The sequence below is a fragment of the Oryctolagus cuniculus genome, chromosome 2, assembly GCF_964237555.1.
Source record: "Oryctolagus cuniculus chromosome 2, mOryCun1.1, whole genome shotgun sequence".
Lineage (NCBI taxonomy): Eukaryota > Metazoa > Chordata > Mammalia > Lagomorpha > Leporidae > Oryctolagus > Oryctolagus cuniculus.
This window is the reverse complement of record NC_091433.1, coordinates 134,103,707-134,124,534: the sequence shown is the minus strand read 5'-3', so window position 1 is coordinate 134,124,534 and position 20,828 is coordinate 134,103,707. Positions and strand designations below refer to the sequence as shown.

The 20,828-nt window shown below is 38.0% G+C and overlaps 1 protein-coding gene and 1 pseudogene across 1 annotated transcript in view; both read left to right on the top strand.

The window, feature by feature from the left end:
- The window catches only part of APLF (aprataxin and PNKP like factor), a 133,113-nt gene that overhangs the window by 50,807 nt on the left and 61,478 nt on the right, over positions 1-20,828 (top strand).
- Positions 12,938-13,580, top strand: LOC138848599 (large ribosomal subunit protein eL34-like; annotated as a pseudogene).

The following is a 20,828-nucleotide window of genomic DNA, read 5'->3' as shown; positions in this document are numbered from 1 at the left end:
TAACAGACTTAAACAAATGCAAGTGTTAGTCGAATGTACATGCAGATAGTTTAAAATCTTGTCATTTCTGCAATATGATATGTCATTTATTTAATTCATTTTTAATTTATTAAATTATGCATATTTATGGCATACAATATCTTGTTTTGATCTATGTATAAATTGTAAGAATATTCAGTCAAGGTAATTGACATATCTATTATCTTACCAGCTTATTTTTTGTCATGTGAATATTAAAAATGTATTCTATTAGCAATTTTGAAATATACAATATGTTATTAGCTATCATCACCATGCAGTACAGTAGATCACTGAATTATTCCTGTAGCCTAATGGAATTTGGTCAGTATCTTCCTTTTCTCCATCCATTTTTGGTAGTCTCTCTTCCTATGGGACCGGCTTTTTTAGATCCCATTTACAAGTGAGATCATGTGGTGTTTGCCCTGTGCCTGTGTTATTTTACTTACCATGTTCTCCAGTTCCATACATGTTGTGGCAAATGATAACACTGCTATATGGTATTCTTTGTAAATGGAATATTTTTAAAATTTCAATTTGATTGTTTGCTAGTATATAGAAATATCATTGGTTTTTTAAAATTGATGTTATATATTGTCACTTTGTTAGACTTATATAGAAGTTCTGATAGCTTCTTTTTTGGATACTTTGGGATTTTCTATGTAGACAATATTCTCTGTGAATAGACAGTTTTATATCTTCCTTGCCAATGTGTTTTACTCATTTTTAAAGATTTATTTATTTATTTGAAAGTCAGAGTTACACAGAGAAAGAAGGAGAGACAGAGAAAGAGAGGTATTCCATCTGTTGGTTTGCTCTCCAATAGGCTGTAATGGCCAGAGCTGCGCTGATCTGAAGCCAGGAGCCAGGTGCTTCTTCTGGGTATCCCACGTGGGTGAAGGGGCCCAAGGACTTGAGCCCATATTCTACTGCTTTCCCAGGCCATAGCAGAGAGCTGGTTTTACTTCTCTATTTTGTTCATTTGGTGGATATGTCAGTAGACTTTGAGCATTAAATCAACCTTACATTCCTGGATAAACTTGTTTGACTATGATGTTATGTATTCCTCAGATTGATTTGCTAAAGATTTTTCATCTATATCCTGGGTGGTGTTGATTTTTAATATTCATTTCTTGTAAATGTTTTTGTCCAATTTTGATATTAGGGTTATGCCAGTTTGATAAATTGAGTTGGAAAGTATTACTCTTTCATCTGTTTCTAAAAGTTTGCCTTAGTTCAGGCTGCTATTAGAGTACACCATCTAGTAGTTGGCTAACAGCATTTATTTTTTCCTTGTTTTGGAGGCTGGAAGTTTGGGTTTAGGTTGCCAGCATAGTTATATTCTTTTGAGGACCATTTTCTTGGTTTGTAGATGGCTGCCTTCTGAGTCTCATGTGGCAGAAACATTGAGCTCTGGTCCTGTCATTCACTTTTTGATTTGATTTTTTAGATGTATTTATTTGAAAGTCAGAATTACAGAGAGGGTAAGACAGATCATCCATCTGCAGGTTCACTCCCTAGATGACAGCAATGACCAGGGCTGTGCCAGGCCAAAGTCAAGAGCCAGGAGCTTCTTCTGGAGCTCAACCATGGATGGCAAGGGCAAAGGCACTTGGAACTTCTACTTCTTTCCCAGGTCATTAGAGGGAGCGCTGAATTGGAAGCGGAGCAGCCAGGACACAGACTGGCACCCATATTGGATACTGGCGTCACAAGCAGTGGCTTTACCCCCTGAGCCACAGTGGCAGTTCCCTGTCATCCACTTTTTTTTTCTTGTTTTAAATTTTATTTAAGTTATGCAAATTTCATGTATTTTATATATAGAGATTTAGGAACATAATTATACTTCCTATCATACCCTTCTTCCTGCTCATGCTCCAATCCTTCTTCCTCTTCCCTCTCCTATTTCCACTCTTAATTTTTACAAAGATCTATTTTCAGTTTACTTAATGATCATAAAGACAACCCTACACTAAGTAAAAGAGTTCAACAGATAGTATGAAGAAAAAAACAAAAACAAAAACACTGTTCCCCAATGAAAGAGACAAGGGCTGTAAACAATCATTGAATCTCAAAATGTCCTTTTCACTCCAATACATTACATTTCAGGTGCTCTATTAGTTACCTCGGCTCAGGGAAAACATATGATATCTGTCTTTTTGGACTAACTATAATTATTTCTAGTTGCTTCCATTTTGCTGCAAAGACAGGATTTCATATTTTTACAGATGAGCAGTACTCCATAGTATATATATATCATAATTTCTTTGTCTAGTCAATAGCTTATGGACATCTGAGGTGATTATAGCTATTGTAAATTATGCTACAGTGAACATGGGGTACAGATAAATCTTTGAGATGCTTATTTCTTTTGGTTTGGGTAAATTCCCAGGAGTGGGATGGCTGGATCATATGATAGGTCTATATTCAGATTTCTGAGATATCGCCATACTGTATTCCACAGTGGCTGCACCAGTTTACATTTCCACCAACAGTGGATTGGGTACCATTTCCCCAACATCCTCACCAGCATTTGTTGTCTGTTGATTTCTGTGTAAGAGCCATCCTAACTGGAGTGAGGTGAAACCTCATTGTGATTTTTGATTTACATTTCTCTGATGGCTAGTGATTTTGAACATGTTTTTCAAGTGTCTATTGGCTATTTTGAGTGGATTTTTGTGTAAGGTTTAAGTTATGGGTCCAGTTTCATACTTCTCCATAAAAAGATCCATTTTTCCTAGCAGTATTTGTTAAAGAGACAGTCTTTGCTCCAGGAATTAGTTTTAGTTCTTTTATCAAAGATAAGTTGGTTCTAGATGTATGTGTCTAAGGAATGTATCCATTTCTTCTAGGTTTCCAAATTTGTTGGCATATAGCTCTTTGTGGTAGTTCATGATGATTCTTTTTTATTTCTGTGGTGTATGTTTTTACATTTCCTTTTTCATCTCTGATTTTATTGATTTTTCTCCCTCTTTTTTGGTTAATTGAACTAAAGGTATATCAATTTTGTTTATTTTTGCAATAAACCAGCTCTTCATTTCACTGATCTTTTGTAGTGTTTTTCTTTTTCTTTTTTTTTTAGTTTCAATATTGTTTATTTCTTCTCTAATTTTGATTATTTCTTTCCTCCTAATAACTTTGGGTTTAGTTTATTGTTGTTTTTTCAGGTTCCTGAGATGCACTGGGAGCTCACTTATTTGGTACCTTTCCAATATCTTCATGTAGGCTCTGATTGCTATAAACTTCCTCCTTAATACTGCTTTTGCTGTATCCCATAAGTTTTGATATGATGTATTGTCATCTCCATTTGTTTCCAGAAATTTTTTGATTTCTCTTTTGATTTCTCCACTGTTCATTCAGGAGCATGTTGTTCAGTCTTCATGTGTTTGCATATGATCTAGAGATTCTTGAGTTGTTGATTTCCAGCTTTATTCCATTGTGATCAGAGAAGATGCATGATATGATTGTGACTTTTTTTGAATTTGCTGAGATTTTCTTTATGGCCTAACATGTGATCTATCCTAGAGAAGGTTCCATGCACTGATGAAAACAATATGTATTCTGCAACTGTGGGGTGTAACGTTTTGTAGTTTTGATTAGATCTGTTGTTTCTTTGTTGATTTTCTTTCTGGTTGATCAGTCCATTGCTGAAAGTAGGGTGTTGAAGTCCCCCATTGCTATTGTATTGGGGTCTATGTCTCCCTTTAGATCCATTAAAATTTCTTTTAAGTAGCCAGGCACTCTGTAATTAGGTGCCTATACATTTATTATAGTCACATCTTCCTGTTGAATTGATTACTTAACCAATGCATAGTACCCTTCTTTGTCTCTTTTAACAGGTTTTGTGCTTAAGTCTATTTTGTATGATATTAGGATGGCAAAACCTGCCATTTTTTGCTTTCTGTTAGCATGAATGTGTTTTTTTTTCATCTTTTCACTTTAAGTCTGTGTGTATATTTGTTGGTGCATGTGTTTCTTGTAGGCAGCAAATAGATGGATCTATTTAAAAAAATCTATTCAGCCAGTCTGTATTTTTTAAGTGTAGAGGTGAGGCCATTTAAATTCAAGGTGATTATTTATATGTAACAGCTTAGTTCTGCCATTTTTCCATAAATATTCCTATTGTTCACTTTGGATTTCTTTTGTACTTTTACTGGGGGATTTTATGCCTTCACATTCTTTCATAGTGATGGCTATCTCTATGTGTTTCTGTGTGTAGCATGTCCTTAAGCATCTTTTGTAAGGCTGGATGAGTGGTGTCAAATTCTTTGAATTTTTGTTTGTAATATAGGTCTTTACTTCACCTTCATTCAGAAATGAGAGCTTTGCAGGTTTCAGTATTCTGGGTTGACATTTTTTTCTCTTAAGACTTGAACTATGTCTCACCATTGTCTTCTAGCCTGTAGGGTTTCTGATGAGAAGTCAGCAGTGAGTGTAATTGGAGAACTTAGAAAGTAATCTGGTGTTTTTCTCATGCATATACACATTTAGAGTCTTTTCTTTATGTTTTACTGTGGAAAGCTTGACTACAGTGTGTTGTGAAGATCTTTTCTGGTCATGTCTGTTAGGAGTTCTATATGCTTCCTGAATTTGGACATTCCTTTCTCCAAAGTGGGGAAATTTTCTGTAATTATTTCACTAAATAGGCCTTCTAGTCTGTTCTCTCTTTCTATATATTCAGGAACTCCTAAGACCATATATTAGGTTGTTTTATAGTATCCAATAAATCTCCAATACTGTTTTTAAATTTTCTTTTTTTTTAACTTTTATTTAATGAATATAAATTTCCAAAGTACAATTTATGCATTACAATGGCTTCCCCCACATACCGTCCCTCCCACCCACTACCCTCCCCTTTCCCACTCCCTCTCCCCTTCCATTCACATCAAGATTCATTTTCGATTATCTTAATATACAGAAGATCAGCTTAGTATACATTAAGTAAGGATTTCAACAGTTTGCTCTCACACAGAAACATAAAGTGAAAAATAATAGATGATTTTTTTTTAAATGATGATGAAGTCAGATCAGACCTATTGTCATGTTTAATCCCAGTGAGAGTCAAGTTGGGAGTTGATAATTTCTTTTTTTTCTTTTTTTTTTTTTTTTACAGAGGATCAGTTTAGTATACATTAAGTAAAGATTTCAACAGTTTGCACCCCCATAGAAACACAAAGTGAAATATATTGTTTGAGTACTCGTTATAGCATTAAATCTCAATACACAGCACATTAAGGACAGAGATTCTACATGAGGAGTAAGTGCACAGTGACTCCTGTTGTTGACTTTACCAATTGACACTCCTGTCTATGGCATCAAGTCTCCCTATGCTCCAGTCATGAGTTTCCAAGGCTATGGAAGCCCTCTGAGTTCTCCGATTCTTATCTTGTTTAGACAAGGTCATAGTCAAAGTGGAGGTTCTCTCCTCCCTTCAGAGAAAGGTACCTCCTTCTTTGAAGACCTGTTCTTTCCACTGGGATCTCACTCACAGAGATCTTTTGCCAGAGTGTCTTGGCTTTCCATGCCTGAAATACTCTCATGGGCTTTTCAGCCGCATCGGAATGCCTTTAGGGCTGATTCTGAGGCCAGAGTGCTGTTTAGGACATCTGCCATTCTATGAGTCTGCTGTGTATCTCGCTTCCCATGTTGGATCACTCTCCCCTTTATTTATTCTATCGGTTAGTGTTAGCAGGTATTAGACTTGTTTATGTGCTCCCTTTGACTCTTAGTCCTTTCATTATGATCAATTGTGAACTGAAATTGATCACTTGGACTAGTGAGATGGCATTGGTACATGCCACCTTGATGGGATTGAATTGGAATCCCCTGGTATGTTTCTAACTCTACCATTTGGGGCAAGTCAGCTTGAGCATGTCCCAAATTATACATCTCTTCCCTCTCTTATTCCCACTCTTATGTTTAACAGGGATCACATTTCAGTTAATTTTCAACACTTAAGAATAACTGTGTGATAATTACAGAATTAAACCAGTCATATTAAGTAGAACAGACAAAAAAACTACTAAGAGGGATAATGTATTAAGTTGTTCATTAACAGTCAGGGCTATGCTGATCAAGTCACCATTTCCCATAGTGTCCATTTCACTTCAACAGGTTTCCTTTTTGGTGTTCAGTCAGTTGTCACCGATCAGGGAGAACATATGGTATTTGTCCCTTTGGGACTGGCTTATTTCACTCAGCATGATGTGTTCCAGATTCCTCCATTTTGTTGCAAATGACTGGATTTCGTTGTTTCTTACTGCGGTATAGTATTCTAAAGAGTACATATCCCATAATTTCTTTATCCAGTCTACCGTTGATGGGCATGTAGGTTGGTTCCAGGTCTTGGCTATTGTGAATTGAGCTGCGATAAACATTAGGCTGCAGACCGCTTTTTTGTTTGCCAATTTAAATTCCTTTGGGTAAATTCCAAGGAGTGGGATGGCTGGGTCGAACGGTAGGGTTATCTTCAGGTTTCTGAGGAATCTCCAGACTGACTTCCATAGTGGCTTGACCAGTTTGCATTCCCACCAACAGTGGGTTAGTGTCCCTTTTTCCCCACATCCTCGCCAGCATCTGTTGTTGGTAGATTTCTGTATGTGAGCCATTCTAACCGGGGTGAGGTGAAACCTCATTGTGGTTTTGATTTGCATTTCCCTGATTGCTAATGACCTTGAACATTTTTTCATGTGCCTGTTGGCCATTTGGATTTCCTCTTTTGAAAAATGTCTATTGAGGTCCTTGGCCCATCTCTTAAGTGGGTTGTTTGTTTTGTTTTTGTGGAGTTTCTTGATCTCTTTGTAGATTCTGGTTATTAACCCTTTATCTGTTGCATAGTTTGCAAATATTTTTTCCCATTCTGTCGGTTGTCTCTTCACTCTCCTGACTGTTTCTTTTGCAGTACAGAAACTTCTCAATTTGATGCAATCCCAATAGTTAATTTTGGCTTTGACTGCCTGTGCCTCCCGGGTCTTTTCCAGAAACTCTTTGCCTGTGCCAATATCTTGAAGGGTTTCTCCAATGTTCTCTAGTAACTTGATGGTGTCAGGTCGTAGATTTAGGTCTTTAATCCATGTTGAGTGGATTTTTGTGTAAGGCGTAAGGTAGGGGTCTTGCTTCATGCTTCTCCACGTGGAAATCCAGTTTTCCCAGCACCATTTATTGAATAGACTGTCCTTGCTCCAGGAATTGGTTTTAGATCCTTGATCAAATATAAGTTGGCTGTAGATGTTTGGGTTGATTTCTGGTGTTTCAATTCTGTTCCATTGGTCTATCCATCTGTTTCTGTACCAGTACCATGCTGTTTTGATTACAACTGCCCTGTAGTATGTCCTGAAATCTGGTATTGTGATGCCTCTGGCTTTGTTTTTGTTGTACAAGATTGCTTTAGCTATTCGAGGTCTCTTGTGCCTCCATATAAATTTCAGCACCAATTTTTCCAGATCTGAGAAGAAGGTCTTCGGTATCTTGATTGGTATTGCATTGAATTTATAAATTGCTTTTGGGAGAATGGACATGGCATTGTCTGTGTATACAAAGGCTGTTGATTTTTGTGCATTGATTTTATACCCTGCTACTTTGCCAAAATCTTCTATGAGTTCCAATAGTCTCTTAGTAGAGTTCTTTGGGTCCCCTAAATAAAGAATCATGTCATCTGCAAAGAGGGATAGTTTAGTTCTTCCTTCCCAATTTGTATCCCTTTAATTTCTTTTTCTTGCCTAATAGCTCTGGCTAGAACCTCCATAACTATATTGAATAGCAGTGGTGAGAGTGGACATCCCTGTCTGGTACCAGATCTCAGTGGAAATGCTTCCAACTTTTCCCCATTCAATAGGATGTTGGCTGTGGGTTTTTCATAGATTGCTTTGATTACATTGAGGAATGTTCCTTCCAAACCCAGTTTGCTTAGAGTTTTCATCATGAACGGGTGTTGTATTTTATCAAATGCTTTCTCGGCATCTATTGAGATAATCATATGGTTTTTCTTCTGCAGTCTGTTAATGTGGTGTATCACATTGATTGTCTTGCGCACATTAAACCATCCCTGCATACCAGGGATAAATCCCACTTGGTCTGGGTGGATGATCTTTCTGATGTGTTGTTGCATTCTATTGGCGAGAATTTTATTGAGGATTTTTGCATCTATGTTCATCAGGGATATTGGTCTGTAATTCTCTTTCAGTGCTGCATCTTTTTCCGCTTAGGAATTAAGGTGATGCTGGCTTCATAGAAAGAATTTGGGAGGATTCCCTCTTCTTCGATTGTTCTGAATAGTTTGAGAAGAATTGGAGTTAGTTCTTCTTTAAATGTCTGGTAGAATTCAGCAGTGAATCCATCTGGTCCTGGGCTTTTCTTTGTTGGGAGGGCCTTTATTACTGTTTCAATTTCTGTCTCAGTTATGGGTCTGTTTAGGTTTTCTATGTCTTCATGGTTCAATTTAGGTAGGTTGTATGTGTCCAGGAATCTATCCATTTCTGATAGGTTTCCCTGTTTGCTGGCATACAAGTCCTTGTAGTAATTTCTGATGATTCTTTTTATTTCTGTGGTGTCTGTTGTTACGTTTCCTTTTTCATCTCTGATTTTATTGATTTGGGTCTTTTCTTTTTTTAGTTAGTTGGGCCAATGGGGTGTCAATTTTGTTTATTTTTTCAAAAAACCAGCTCCTCGTTTGGCTGATTTTTTGGAATGTTTTTCTTGATTCAATCCTGTTGATTTCTTCTCTGATTTTAATTATTTCTCTTCTCCTACTAGATTTGGGTCTGGTTTGCTGTAGGTTTTCTAGATCCTTGAGGTGAATTGAAAGCTCATCTATTTGGTGCCTTTCCAATTTCTTGATGTAGGCACCTATTGATATAAACTTTCCTCTTAACACTGCTTTTGCTGCGTCCCATAAGTTTTGGTATGTTGTGCTGTTATCCTCATTTACTTCCAGAAAGTTTTTGATTTCTCTTTTGATTTCTTCTATGACCCATTGTTCATTCAGGAGCATGTTGTTCAATCTCCATGTGTTTGCGTATGCTCTAGGGATTCCTGAGTTGCTAATTTCTAACTTCATTCCTTTATGGTCTGAGAAGCTGCATGGTATGATTCTAATTCTTTTGAATTTGCTGAGACTTGCTTTATGGCCTAGTATGTGGTCAATCCTAGAGAAGGTTCCATGTACTGCTGAGAAGAATGTAAAATCTTTAGCTGTAGGATTGAAAGTTCTGTATATATCTGTTAGATCCATTTGGGCTATAGTGTCATTTAAATCTACTGTATCCTTGTTGATCTTCTGTCCGGATGATCTGTCTATTTCTGAGAGTGGAGTATTGAAGTCCCCCAGTACTATTGTATTGGGGTCTAAGTCTCCCTTTAAGTCCGTTAACAAATCTTTTAGATAAACCGGTGCCCTGTAGTAGGTGCATATACATTGATAATTGTTATATCTTCCTGTTGAATTGATCCCTTAATCATTATGTAGTGTCCCTCTTTGTCTCTCTTAACGGTTTTTGTGGTAAAGTTTATGTTGTCTGAAATTAAGATGGCTACACCCGCTCCTTTTTCATTTCTGTTGGCATGGTATATCTTTTTCCAGCCTTTCACTTTCAGTCTGTATGGATCTTTGTTGGAAAGATGTGTTTCTTGTAAGCAGGAAATAGATGGGTTTTGTTCCTTAACCCAATCAGCCAATCGGTGTCTTTTAACTGGACAGTTCAGGCCATTCACGTTCAATGTGACTAATGATAAGTGGTAACTTTGCCCTGCCATTTGCCAAAGATAAGTTCTAATATATGCTTTGAATTCCCTGTGATCTTTTGCTGTGAGCTTTCCTTCCTTGGTTTCCTTCCTTTACCTTCTTTCATATTGATGACCGTGTTTCTTTGTTTCTGTGTGTAACACATCTTTAAGCATCTTTTGCAGGGCTGGACGAGTGGCAACAAATTCTTTCAATTTCTGTTTGTTATGAAAAGTCTTTATTTCACCTTCATTCACAAATGATAGCTTTGCAGGATATAATATTCTGGGCTGGCAGTTTTTCTCTCTTAGTACCTGGGCTATATCTCGCCATTCCCTCCTAGCTTGTAGAGTTTCTGATGAGAAGTCAGCTGTGAGTCTGATTGGAGATCCTCTGAGAGTAATCTGACGTTTCTCTCTTGCACATTTGAGGATCTTTTCTTTATGTTTCACTGTGGAGAGTTTAATTACAACGTGTCGTGGTGAGGATCTCTTTTGGTCGTGTTTATTAGGGGTTCTGTGGGCTTCCTGTACTAGGATTTCTCTGTCCTTCTCCAAACCTGGGAAATTTTCTGCTAATATCTCACTAAAAAAGGCCTTCTAATCCTTTCTCCCTCTCCATGCCTTCAGGAACTCCTAGAACCCGAATGTTGGGTTTTTTAATAGTATCCTGAAGATTCCCGACAATATGTTTTAGATTCCTAATTTCCTCTTCTTTCCTTTGGTCTGACTGTATCCTTTCCTGTTCTCTGTCTTCTAAGTCCGATATTCTCTCTTCTGCTTCACCCATTCTGTTTGTAAGGCTCTCTATTGTGTTTTTCATTTGATCTATTGAATTCTTCACTTCAGTCACTATCCCAGTTTCCTGTTGTACTAGTTGTTTCGTTTCATTTTGATTCCTCCTTAATATTTCATTTTCACGAGAGAGATTTTCTATCTTGTCCATTAAGGATTTCTGTAGTTCAAGAATTTGTTTTTGAGAACTTCTTAATGTTCTTACCAATTTTTTGAGATCTGCTTCTTGCATTTCTTCTATGTCATCATCCTCATAATCTTGAATTGGGGTGTCTTTTTCATTTGAGGGCTTCATGGTGACTTCCTTGTTTTTATTACCTTGGTTTTTGCGTTTGTTATTTGGCATATTGGAGATATTTGGTTTCTTCACTGTGGTGCTTTTTCTTGTTATACTATGACTCTAGATTAAGTGGACTATCTGTTTTTGATGGAGCCTTAGGGCTTGAGATGGGTGTGGCCTGAGAGCTCTGTTTGGTGTGCCAAAGGTGACACTCCCAGTTTAGGCGTGGTAAACCTCTCTCTCTCTCTCTCTCTCTTTCTTTTTTTTTTTTTTTGATTCAAAAGGGAAGTTATTCTGCACAGCTGAACGAAGTTGGAGGTAGTTAGCAGGCAAATGATATACCCACAGGAGCCAGAGATCAGAAGCTCTTTCCCAAGGACCACATAGGGAATCTGTTCGGCCCTCAGAGTGGGCTCAAATTCTCCTTCAGTCTCCCACTGGGTTGCCAAAGTTACGGAATTGTAGCGTCTCTGGAGAGTGCTCACGTGAATTCCGTGAGTTCTCTCCCCCACCGTCTCTTTTTTCACAGTCTCAGTTCAGTAGCACCACAAATTTACTAGGTCCTAATCTCCTGTTAATTTGCCCTGCCCAGAGTCAGGTTTTTCTGCTAGGCTCAGGGCCGGTGCAGACCTGAGGTCGCTCTGCTTATGACGTATGTCCAAGATGGCGCCTGCTCTTTGTCTTGCTCGCCCTTGAGAGGTGAGCGGAGAGAGAGAAACCCGTGTCCATACCAGTCACCTTTTTTTTTTTTTCCTCTCTCTCCCTTCCAGTTAGCCTGGTGAAGTTCCCCCCCAACCTGGGGGTCGTTCCCTCTAGTCTCCTCTCTCTGCTTGCCTGCCGGTGTCTCGGACTATTGAGGTTCGGCTCACCTCGCGTTCCAGCGCTGGTGTGTTGAGTCTGCCGCTGGTGTCCCAAACTGTGGGCTCCCACGCTCTCCACACAGGTCCGCTCCCCTTCCAGCGCCGATGTGTGGACTTGGAGCCCTGGACGTCCCAAGTCTCCCCGCTGTTGTCTGTGTGGCACGCACTCCCCTTCGAGCACTGGCGCGCAGAGCCTGCGGCTTGCGCAGCTTGGTCCCGCGGCTCTGTTTTTAAATTTTCTAAGTTCTTACTTTCTTTTTTCTTTTTTTGTTTTTTGTTTTGGTCTGACTGAAAGATTTCCAAAGATTTATCTTCTAGCTCAGATAGTCTTTCTTCTGCCTTGCCAAGTCTTCTTTTAAGGCTTTTCACCGCATTTTTTATTTGATCTATTGAATTCTTCATTTCTAATATTTCATTTTGATTTCTCTTTAAAATCTCCATGGGAAAAATTGTCATTCATATTATGTATGGTTTTCTTTAATTCATAGATTAGCTGCTTCTGATTTCTTTTGAGTAGTTCTATGATTAATTTTTTGAATTCTGTTTCTGGCATTTCATCAATCTCTTCATCTTCACATTCTAATATTGAAATATTGTTTTGGTCCTTTTGAAGGGCCATGGTGTCTTCCTTATTCTTGTTTTTTTGAATTTCTTCATTTATTTTTAGGCATTTGTAGAGTTAATTGTTGTGTTTTTTTTTGTTTGTTTTTTTTTGTTTTTTTTTTGTTTTTTTTTTTTTTCACTCTGATGGCTTTTATCTTCAGGTAATGCTTCTGTGGCTTAGTGGAATGTCTGTACTTTCAGTGAATACCAAGAGATGTGTGGTGGGTGTGGCCAGGGTTCTTGGGCCAGTGCTCTAGGGTGGGGTGAGTTTCCATGGTAGCATTTAAGTTGGGCATGGTAGATCTCTTGTTAACAGAAGCAGGGGATGGTCACCTATGGTATGATTACTCCCTCACTTCCTCACTCTCCTCCAAGCTAAGCAATGGCTGGGTGTTTGCCCCTAGTGTGTTCAACACTCATCGAACACCGTAAGAACCGCAGAAATGATCTGCACAGTCCTCACTGTGAGCACGGTTTCTGCTGCAGTGACCCACCCTAGGCAACCAAGAAATTCCTAGCGTGTGGAGCCACACCCAGTGATTGCCCAGAGACCCAAAGTGGTTTCACCTGTTTACATGCCACCAACAGCGGATTAGGGTACCCTTTTCACCACATCCTTGCCAGCATTTGTTGTTTGTTGATTTCTGTATGGGGAGAGGTGAAATCTCATTGTGGTTTTGATTTGCATTTCCCTGACAGCTAGTGATCCTGAACATTTATTTCATGTGTCTGTTGGCCATTTGGATTTTCCTCTTTTGAAAAACGTCTGTTTAGTTCCGGGACAGTGCTTAGAGGCAGCCACAATGGTCCAGCGTTTGACATACTGCCGGGGGCTCTCCTACAATACAGCCTCCAGCAAAACCAGACTGTCCGGAACTCCTGGTAACAGAATTGTTTACCTTTATACTAAGAAGGTTGGGAAGGCACCAAAATCTGCACGTGGTGTGTGCCCAGGCAGACTTTGTGGGGTTCGCGCTGTGAGACCTAAAGTCCTGATGAGATTGTCTAAAACCAAAAACACGTCAGCAGGGCCTATGGTGGTTCCATGTGTGCTAAATGTGTCTGTGACAGGATCAAGTGTGCTTTCCTTATTGAGGAGCAGAAAATTGTTGTGAAAGTGTTGAAGGCACAGCACAGAGTCAGAAAGCTAAATAAAAACATGAAACTTTCGAGTAATTAAAAAAAAAAAGAAAAACGTCTGTTTAAGTCCTTGGCCCATATTTTTCCTATAAATTCTTGATCACATTTGTAATAGCTCCATTAAAGTCTGTGTCTGTGGTGTTATTCTTCAGTTCTCTAGGGTTTAGTTCCTGTCAATGGCTTATTATTATTTTTTTTAACATGGGCCACATTTTTTTGTGTATCATGTATCTAGTGATTTTCTATTAGATATTGGGTGTTTTTAATGATTTGTTCTGGAGGTTCTTGAGGAAGTATTTTTGTTCTGATAGGCGAATATCCTGACTGGAGTCAGAGCCTAACCTCTGCTTCCCCGGCTGTGGGCAGCAGCTGCAGTCTCCTTAGTTCTTTCAGTGTCTAGCTGCTGCCTCATTTTTTCCTCTGGTTTTCTCCACTTAGGTGTAGTTTAGAAGTCAGCCAAGGATTTGGGAGTTTCATATTTTTGTAGGTGTTGGTTCTTGCCCCTGCTGGAGTTCCCTTCCTTCTAGGGTTTTATGTCCTAAATGTCTGTCCTGCTAGCCTCAGACTGGCTTCCAACCCTTTAAGCCAAGAAGGTTGCAGCTGACACCTGTGAATTGGGGAATGCCCTCAGGAAAAAAGCCATAAATTCACAAACTCCATAGGTTGTAGTTAATTTTTTCAGATTAGACTCTTCTCTAGCTCTGTCTTTATGAGCTCTCTAGTGCCTTTGTTGTGGTTGTTAATATTTTTTCCTCAGTTTATAATGGCTTGATTTGGGATGATTAGCTCAATTTTATCCTGAATATTATTTTTTTATAAATCCACAGAACAAATGAGTACATAACTTAGTTGGAAGTTGCACTCTTAATGCTTCTCATATTCTGTATATTGTTGATAGAAATCTTAAGTTTTTGATCAAATATGTTATGAACAGAATATGTCTTACTTAGTGCTAGTTTGTATCTTAGTAGGATTAGAGTAGTCTCACAAGGAGAAGCAGGCTAAACATTACCTGTTGAGGGAAATGTGATTTAATCTGGAGAGTTTTCAAATCTAAGCCTATGAGTTCCCTAGTAAGTGTTTTTTTTTTTTTTTTTTTTTTTTTTTTTTTTTTTTTTTTTTCCTAGTGCGGTAGTTTTCTGTCCCCTCACTCATCATTTCATGTACAGTGTATTTTTCTTGGTAACATTTTTTTTTTAAATATTTGTCTTCTTTATTTGAAAGACAGAGTTACAGAGAGAGGTAGAGACAGAGAGGTCTTCCATCTGCTGCTTTGCTCCCCAAATGGCTGCAATGGAGCTGAGCTGATTTGAAGCCAGGAGTCAGGAACTTCTGGGTCATCTATGTGGGTGCAGTGGCCCAAGTACCCTCTGCTGCTTTCCCAGGTGCATTAGCAGGGAATTGCATCAGAAGTAGAGCAGCTGGAACTCAAACCAGCACCCATATGGGCTGCCAGTGCTGCAGGCAGGGGCTTTAATCTGCTGTACCACAGCACCAGCCCCTCACCATAACATTTCTCAGGAAGTATGGTGATCCTCAATTTAAGGATGGAAATAGGTAATGACAGTAGCAAGCACCTTCTCTCAGTAGAAGTTTCTCTGATAACAGAACAACTTTACTTGACCAAAAAATTGGGCCAGTGTGAATTGGCTTCCTGTAATTTCCTTCAAATTTGATTTATACTGTACCTGCTTCTGTGCTATCATTATTAGATTGCTTATAATAGTCCAAAATTATTTTGTTTCAAATTATATCTAGCCATTAACTTTTACTTGATAGACATCCTGCATATAATATAAAGCATCTTTTTGGGCACTTTACCTGAAAATACAAATTACAGTTATTTAGGATTATTTTGGAAAGGAATCTTGCATAATTCACATTTCACTTAAAATGCTAAGGCTTCAAAATAAGGTAGAAAAGTCTTTGGATTCAGGTGACTCTTCTTGCAAGCTTCAGTGTTGGAGGAAGTGCTTAAGAACAAGTGCTCTCCTTCAGAGACAGAAACTTCAGTACTTGAATCCTGCGAACTCGAAATTGAAATATTTTCTACCGTGCAGTTGAAGAATTTTTTTGTTTGTTTAGGTAATAGATGACCTAAGTCAACAGACCAGCGATAGAGATTTTTGAAAATTAATTGCCAGGATGCATTTTAGGCTTATTTAGATATGAGTAACTTTCTTATATCTTTGGCAACTTTAGTACTATTCTGTGGTTATTGATGATTATTTAGACTTTTTGAAACCAACTTGATATTTTGGGACCTTTTGAGTAATCAGAAACAGGACAAATAATGTTGACTGAAGTTATATTTCTTATCTAAATCATATCATGGCCGGTGCTGCGGCTTAATAGGCTAATCCTCCGCCTTGCGGGCACACCGGGTTCTAGTCCTGGTCGGGGCGCCGGATTCTGTCCTGGTTGCCCCTCTTCCAAGCCAGCTCTCTGCTGTGGCCTGGGAGTGCAGTGGAGGATGGCCCAGGTGCTTGGGCCCTGCACCCCATGGGAGACCAGGAGAAACACCTGGCTCCTGCCTTCGGATCAGCGTGGTGCACCGGACGCAGCGCGCCGGACGCAGCGCGCCGGACGCGGCAGCCATTGGAGGGTGAACCAACGGAAAAGGAAGACCTTTCTCTCTGTCTCTCTCTCTCACTGTCCACTCTGCCTGTCAATAAATAAATAAATAAATAAATAAATCATATCGTAAATGCCAGAGGTATAATTGAGACCTAGCTTCATCTGACTTCAAAGCTCATGTTTTACCATATCTCTATATACAGCTACTTAAATGTACTCTCTGTATTCCTGATTTTGTTTGTTTTGTTTGATAATATTACATTACTTTCCAGATCTTTTCTTAGTTAGCTCTTGGTTGAATCCTTCTATGTACATTCTTGCTATGATCATATGCTTGTTTCTATTTTTCAGCTAATATGGTATTATTTCATCTTATCCACATCCCTTGCATACTATTGTGAATTTCTCAGGCCTTAGCTAAGATATTTTCCATGTCCCGCTAGTGATTGGGATATGAATATATTTAGCTAAAGACTTCTAGAATTTACCTGTTGATCTCTAGTTTTCCAGGTCCTTAGAATTAATCACAACCCTTGAGTTAATGGCATTGTTGTTAAATACCATTAGATTGTATTATTATTTTTTTTTTTTTGCTAGCATGCTATTCTCTAGAATTTTCCTTCCCTATCTTCTAACTTTGCAACATGGAGTCATAAAAAAATCACACATGCTGATAAAGATTGAAGTAGTCCCCACACCATTTGGTTCACATTTAATTTTGTGCTGTGCATCTTTTCAGTATGACAACTCAATACAGATTATATTGAATTGACATTATTTTAATTGAACTATAGTTCAAAATTAATTATATTTATACAAAGCACTAGTTACTCTATTTGTTTGCATCAACCTTGCTAAAATATCTCATTATAAAGGTTGCTGAACCTCTTATGTTTTCCATCTGTATAATCATGTTATTTATAGAATTATGATAATTTTGGCTCATCTGATCTATCTACTGTTTCATTTTCTTATCTTAGCAGGACCTTATGCATTTTTTTTTTTTTTTTTTGCAGGAGCCAGGTGCTTTTCCTGGTCTCCCATGGGGTGCAGGGCCCAAGCACCTGGGCCATCCTCCACTGCACTCCCTGGCCACAGCAGAGAGCTGGCCTGGAAGAGGGGCAACCGGGACAGAATCCGGCGCCCCGACCGGGACTAGAACCGGGTGTGCCGGCGCCGCTAGGCGGAGGATTAGCCTAGTGAGCCGCGGCGCTGGCCAGGACCTTATACATTTTAAATACAAATGGATAAAATTGACATTTATGTCTTGTTCCCAAAAATAATAGAAATTCTATCAGTATTTTAGCATTTGGTATGGTTGATATTAAACTCTGATAAATGTTCATATATTGCATTTAGGATTTTTTTATTTTTTATTTATTTATTTATTTATTTTTTGACAGGCAGAGTGGATAGAGAGAGACAGAGAGAAAGGTCTTCCTTTGCCGTTGATTCACCCTCCAGTGGCCACCACAGCCGGCGTGCTGTGGCTGGCGCACCTCGCCGATCCCATGGCAAGAGCCAGGTGCTTCTCCTGGTCTCCCATGCGGGTGCAGGGCCCAAGGACTTGGGCCATCCTCCACTGCACTCCCGGGCCACAGCAGAGAGCTGGCCTGGAAGAGGGGCAACCGGGACAGAATCCAGCGCCCCGACTGGGACTAGAACCCGGCGTGCCGGTGCCGCAAGGCGGAGGATTAGCCCAGTGAGCCACAGCGCCGGCCCGCATTTAGGATTTTTTTTAACTTTTATTTAATGAATATAAATATCCAAAGTACAGCTTATGGATTACAATGGCTTCCCCCCCATAATGTCCCTCCCACCCGCAACCCTCCCCTTTCCCGCTACCTCTCCCCTTCCATTCACATCAAGATTCATTTTTGATTCTCTTTATATACAGAAGATTGATTTAGTATAGATTAAGTAAAGATTTCAACAGTTTGTACCCACATAGAAACACAAAGTGAAAAATACTGTTTGAGTACTAGTTATAGCATTAAATCACAACGTACAGCACATTAAGGACAGAGATCCTACATGAGGAGTAAGTGCACAGTGACTCCTGTTGTTGACTTAACAAATTGACACTCTTGTTTATGGCATCAGTAATCACCCTAGGCTCTTGTCATGAGTTGCCAAGGCTATGGAAGCCTTTTGAGTTCACCGACTCTGATCATATTTAGACAAGGTTGTAGTCAAAGAGGAAGTTCTCTCCTCCCTTCAGAGAAAGGTACCTCCTTCTTTGATGACCTGTTCTTTCCACTGGGATCTCACTCGCGGAGATCTTTCATTGAGGTCATTTTTTTTATTTGAAGTTTTTGTATAGAAATAGTTCTGTATTTTCATATCTTCATGTCCATGATGGTCTTAGTACATTTCCTAATGTACCATTCTTGTATTCCTGGAATATATTCAGCTTTATCATGATAGGTTATTATGTTTTTTACTCCATTAGATTAGATTTGGTTTAGCAAATCTGTATCTATGCTCATGGTTTGTCAGTATTTTTCTCCATGTATGCTATCAATGTCAGATTTTAATGTTAGAGCTATATCAGTTTGTATAAAATGAATTGAGCGTTTTTCCACATATGTGTAGGGACAGTTCACATAACAGAAAAACTATGTTTCTTCTCTCAACTCTCCTATGTCACAATCTGTGCCTGGTGCCTGCTTTCAGAGGTTGATGGTTCTGGCATAGGATTAAGAATAGGTAATCTAGACCAATAAGAAAAATGAAATACCCAGAAATTGATCATTATTTTTATATTTATAAATAATTATTATAACACAATATTTATTTATATATTTATAATGATAATTATTTTATATTTTATATTTATATTTATAAAAATTATCAACTTAGGGAGAGAAGATACAATCACAAATGATGTGGGGAAAATTAGCTGTCTATTTGGAAGAAATTCATATTAGAACACTACTTCTAATACCACAGTAAAATATAAAATCCTGTTGAATTAATAATATTCACATGAAATTAAAGCTATTAAAGCATTTGAAGAAAATATGGGAAATATTTTTATTACTTCTGTAGGCTTTCTTATGATAATTGTGACTAGAGCCATAAGAGAAAGTTTGACAGATTTATCTACATAAAAATGAAAAAATATTTGGATGCAAAAGACACTAAAGTCATAGGAAAATAACAGACAAACAAACAATATACCAGGAGATATTATCTGCAGTAATTGTTAAAGACAGAAGGTTTTTAAAAATCGTCTGTTTAATGACAAAAAGATAAAGCTCAATAGAAATTTTGAGCATTGTATGTGACACATGAATAGTAAATATCTCCACTGTCAGATAGAAAAATGTAAATTAAAGTAACAATTTACCATTTTTTGGTTCTTAACTCTTCTAAATTTAAGCAATTGCTAATAACCAGAGCCAACAGAGGTGGATCTTTTTTGAATATTGTTGGTAGAGGAATAACTTAATTACCAGTATCTCTTAAGTGTTTAAATATATAGCACAGTTTGATCCAGAATTTACCCTATAGATAAATATAATACCTTGAGTATTTGTAGTTCATATTTGTGTCTGTTTATATGTATGTGTTTGTAAATACATTTGTTTAAACTTATGAAAAAATTGCAAACTATGCACATAAATTTTTAATACAGCAGTGAGGAGTAGTTCCTTTGGATGAAGATATTGGATAGATATATTTTTAATGACAAATATACATATAATTTAGTTATCATTCATTCATTATTAGTGTAACAGCTCAGATAAGTACAGTTAGAACTAGTTAAAAATAAAGTAATTTGAATTAACAGTTAGTTTCTATTGCATTTCTGTCATTTATCTGTACCTATATAGGATTTAGAAAAGTACTTAATATGTCAGATATAAAGGTTGTTGTGAGCCACTTAATCTATTTATTTCATATACCCTTTGTGGAGTGCATTTTAAAGGTATTAAAATGACTTCTTCCTGTGTAAAAAGAAATTAGCACTAGTCCCTAGAAGGAATAGTTATGGTAGAGAATTTAGAATTTTGAAGAATTGAATATTTTAAATATAGATAAGAGTATTTAATTTTAGAATTTTATATACATGTGTGATACTTGGAATGTGGTAAACTACCATTTGAGCAGCTATGTCTTTATTTATATTTTGTAGTTCTTAGCTGAGTAAGCAATATTTAGTTCATTATTTCATGTGGGTTGATTAATTCATAACTGTTGTAGCATTTGGTCATTTGTTGCACCAAGCTATATGGTTTAATTAAGTCCTATTTCTGATAGTTTCCAAAAATGATATGAAATATTTAATAAGTTAGGTTCATTATGACTCTTTAAACAATTTAGTCAAAGTTTAGTTGTTAGAATAATATATGCATACGTTTTCTTTGATAAATACAGTGTTCCACCCTTATCTATAGGGGATACCCCAAGACCTCCAGCAGTAAATGCCTGAAACCACAGCTACTCCTGAACCTTTTAAATATTTACTTTCATTTGCTTGAAAGACAGAGAGACAGACATACACGGAGAGAGAGGGAGACGGAGAAAGAGCTCTTGTTTGCTGTTTCACTTCCCAGATAGCCCTAACAGCCGGGGCTGGGCCAGATCGGAGCTTGGAACCTCAGACTCCATCTGGGTCTCCAACATGAGTAGCAGGGCCCAGGCCCTTGAGCTATCATCTGTTGCCTCCCAGGATTCATTAGCAGGAAACTGGACTGGAAGCAGAGGTTCCAGGACACAAACCAGCATACTAATGTGAGATGTGGGTATCCAAAACAGCAGCGTAACTACTGCACCACAGTGCCTACCTGTATTGAGTCTTACATGTTTTTTAATATACATACATACCTGTG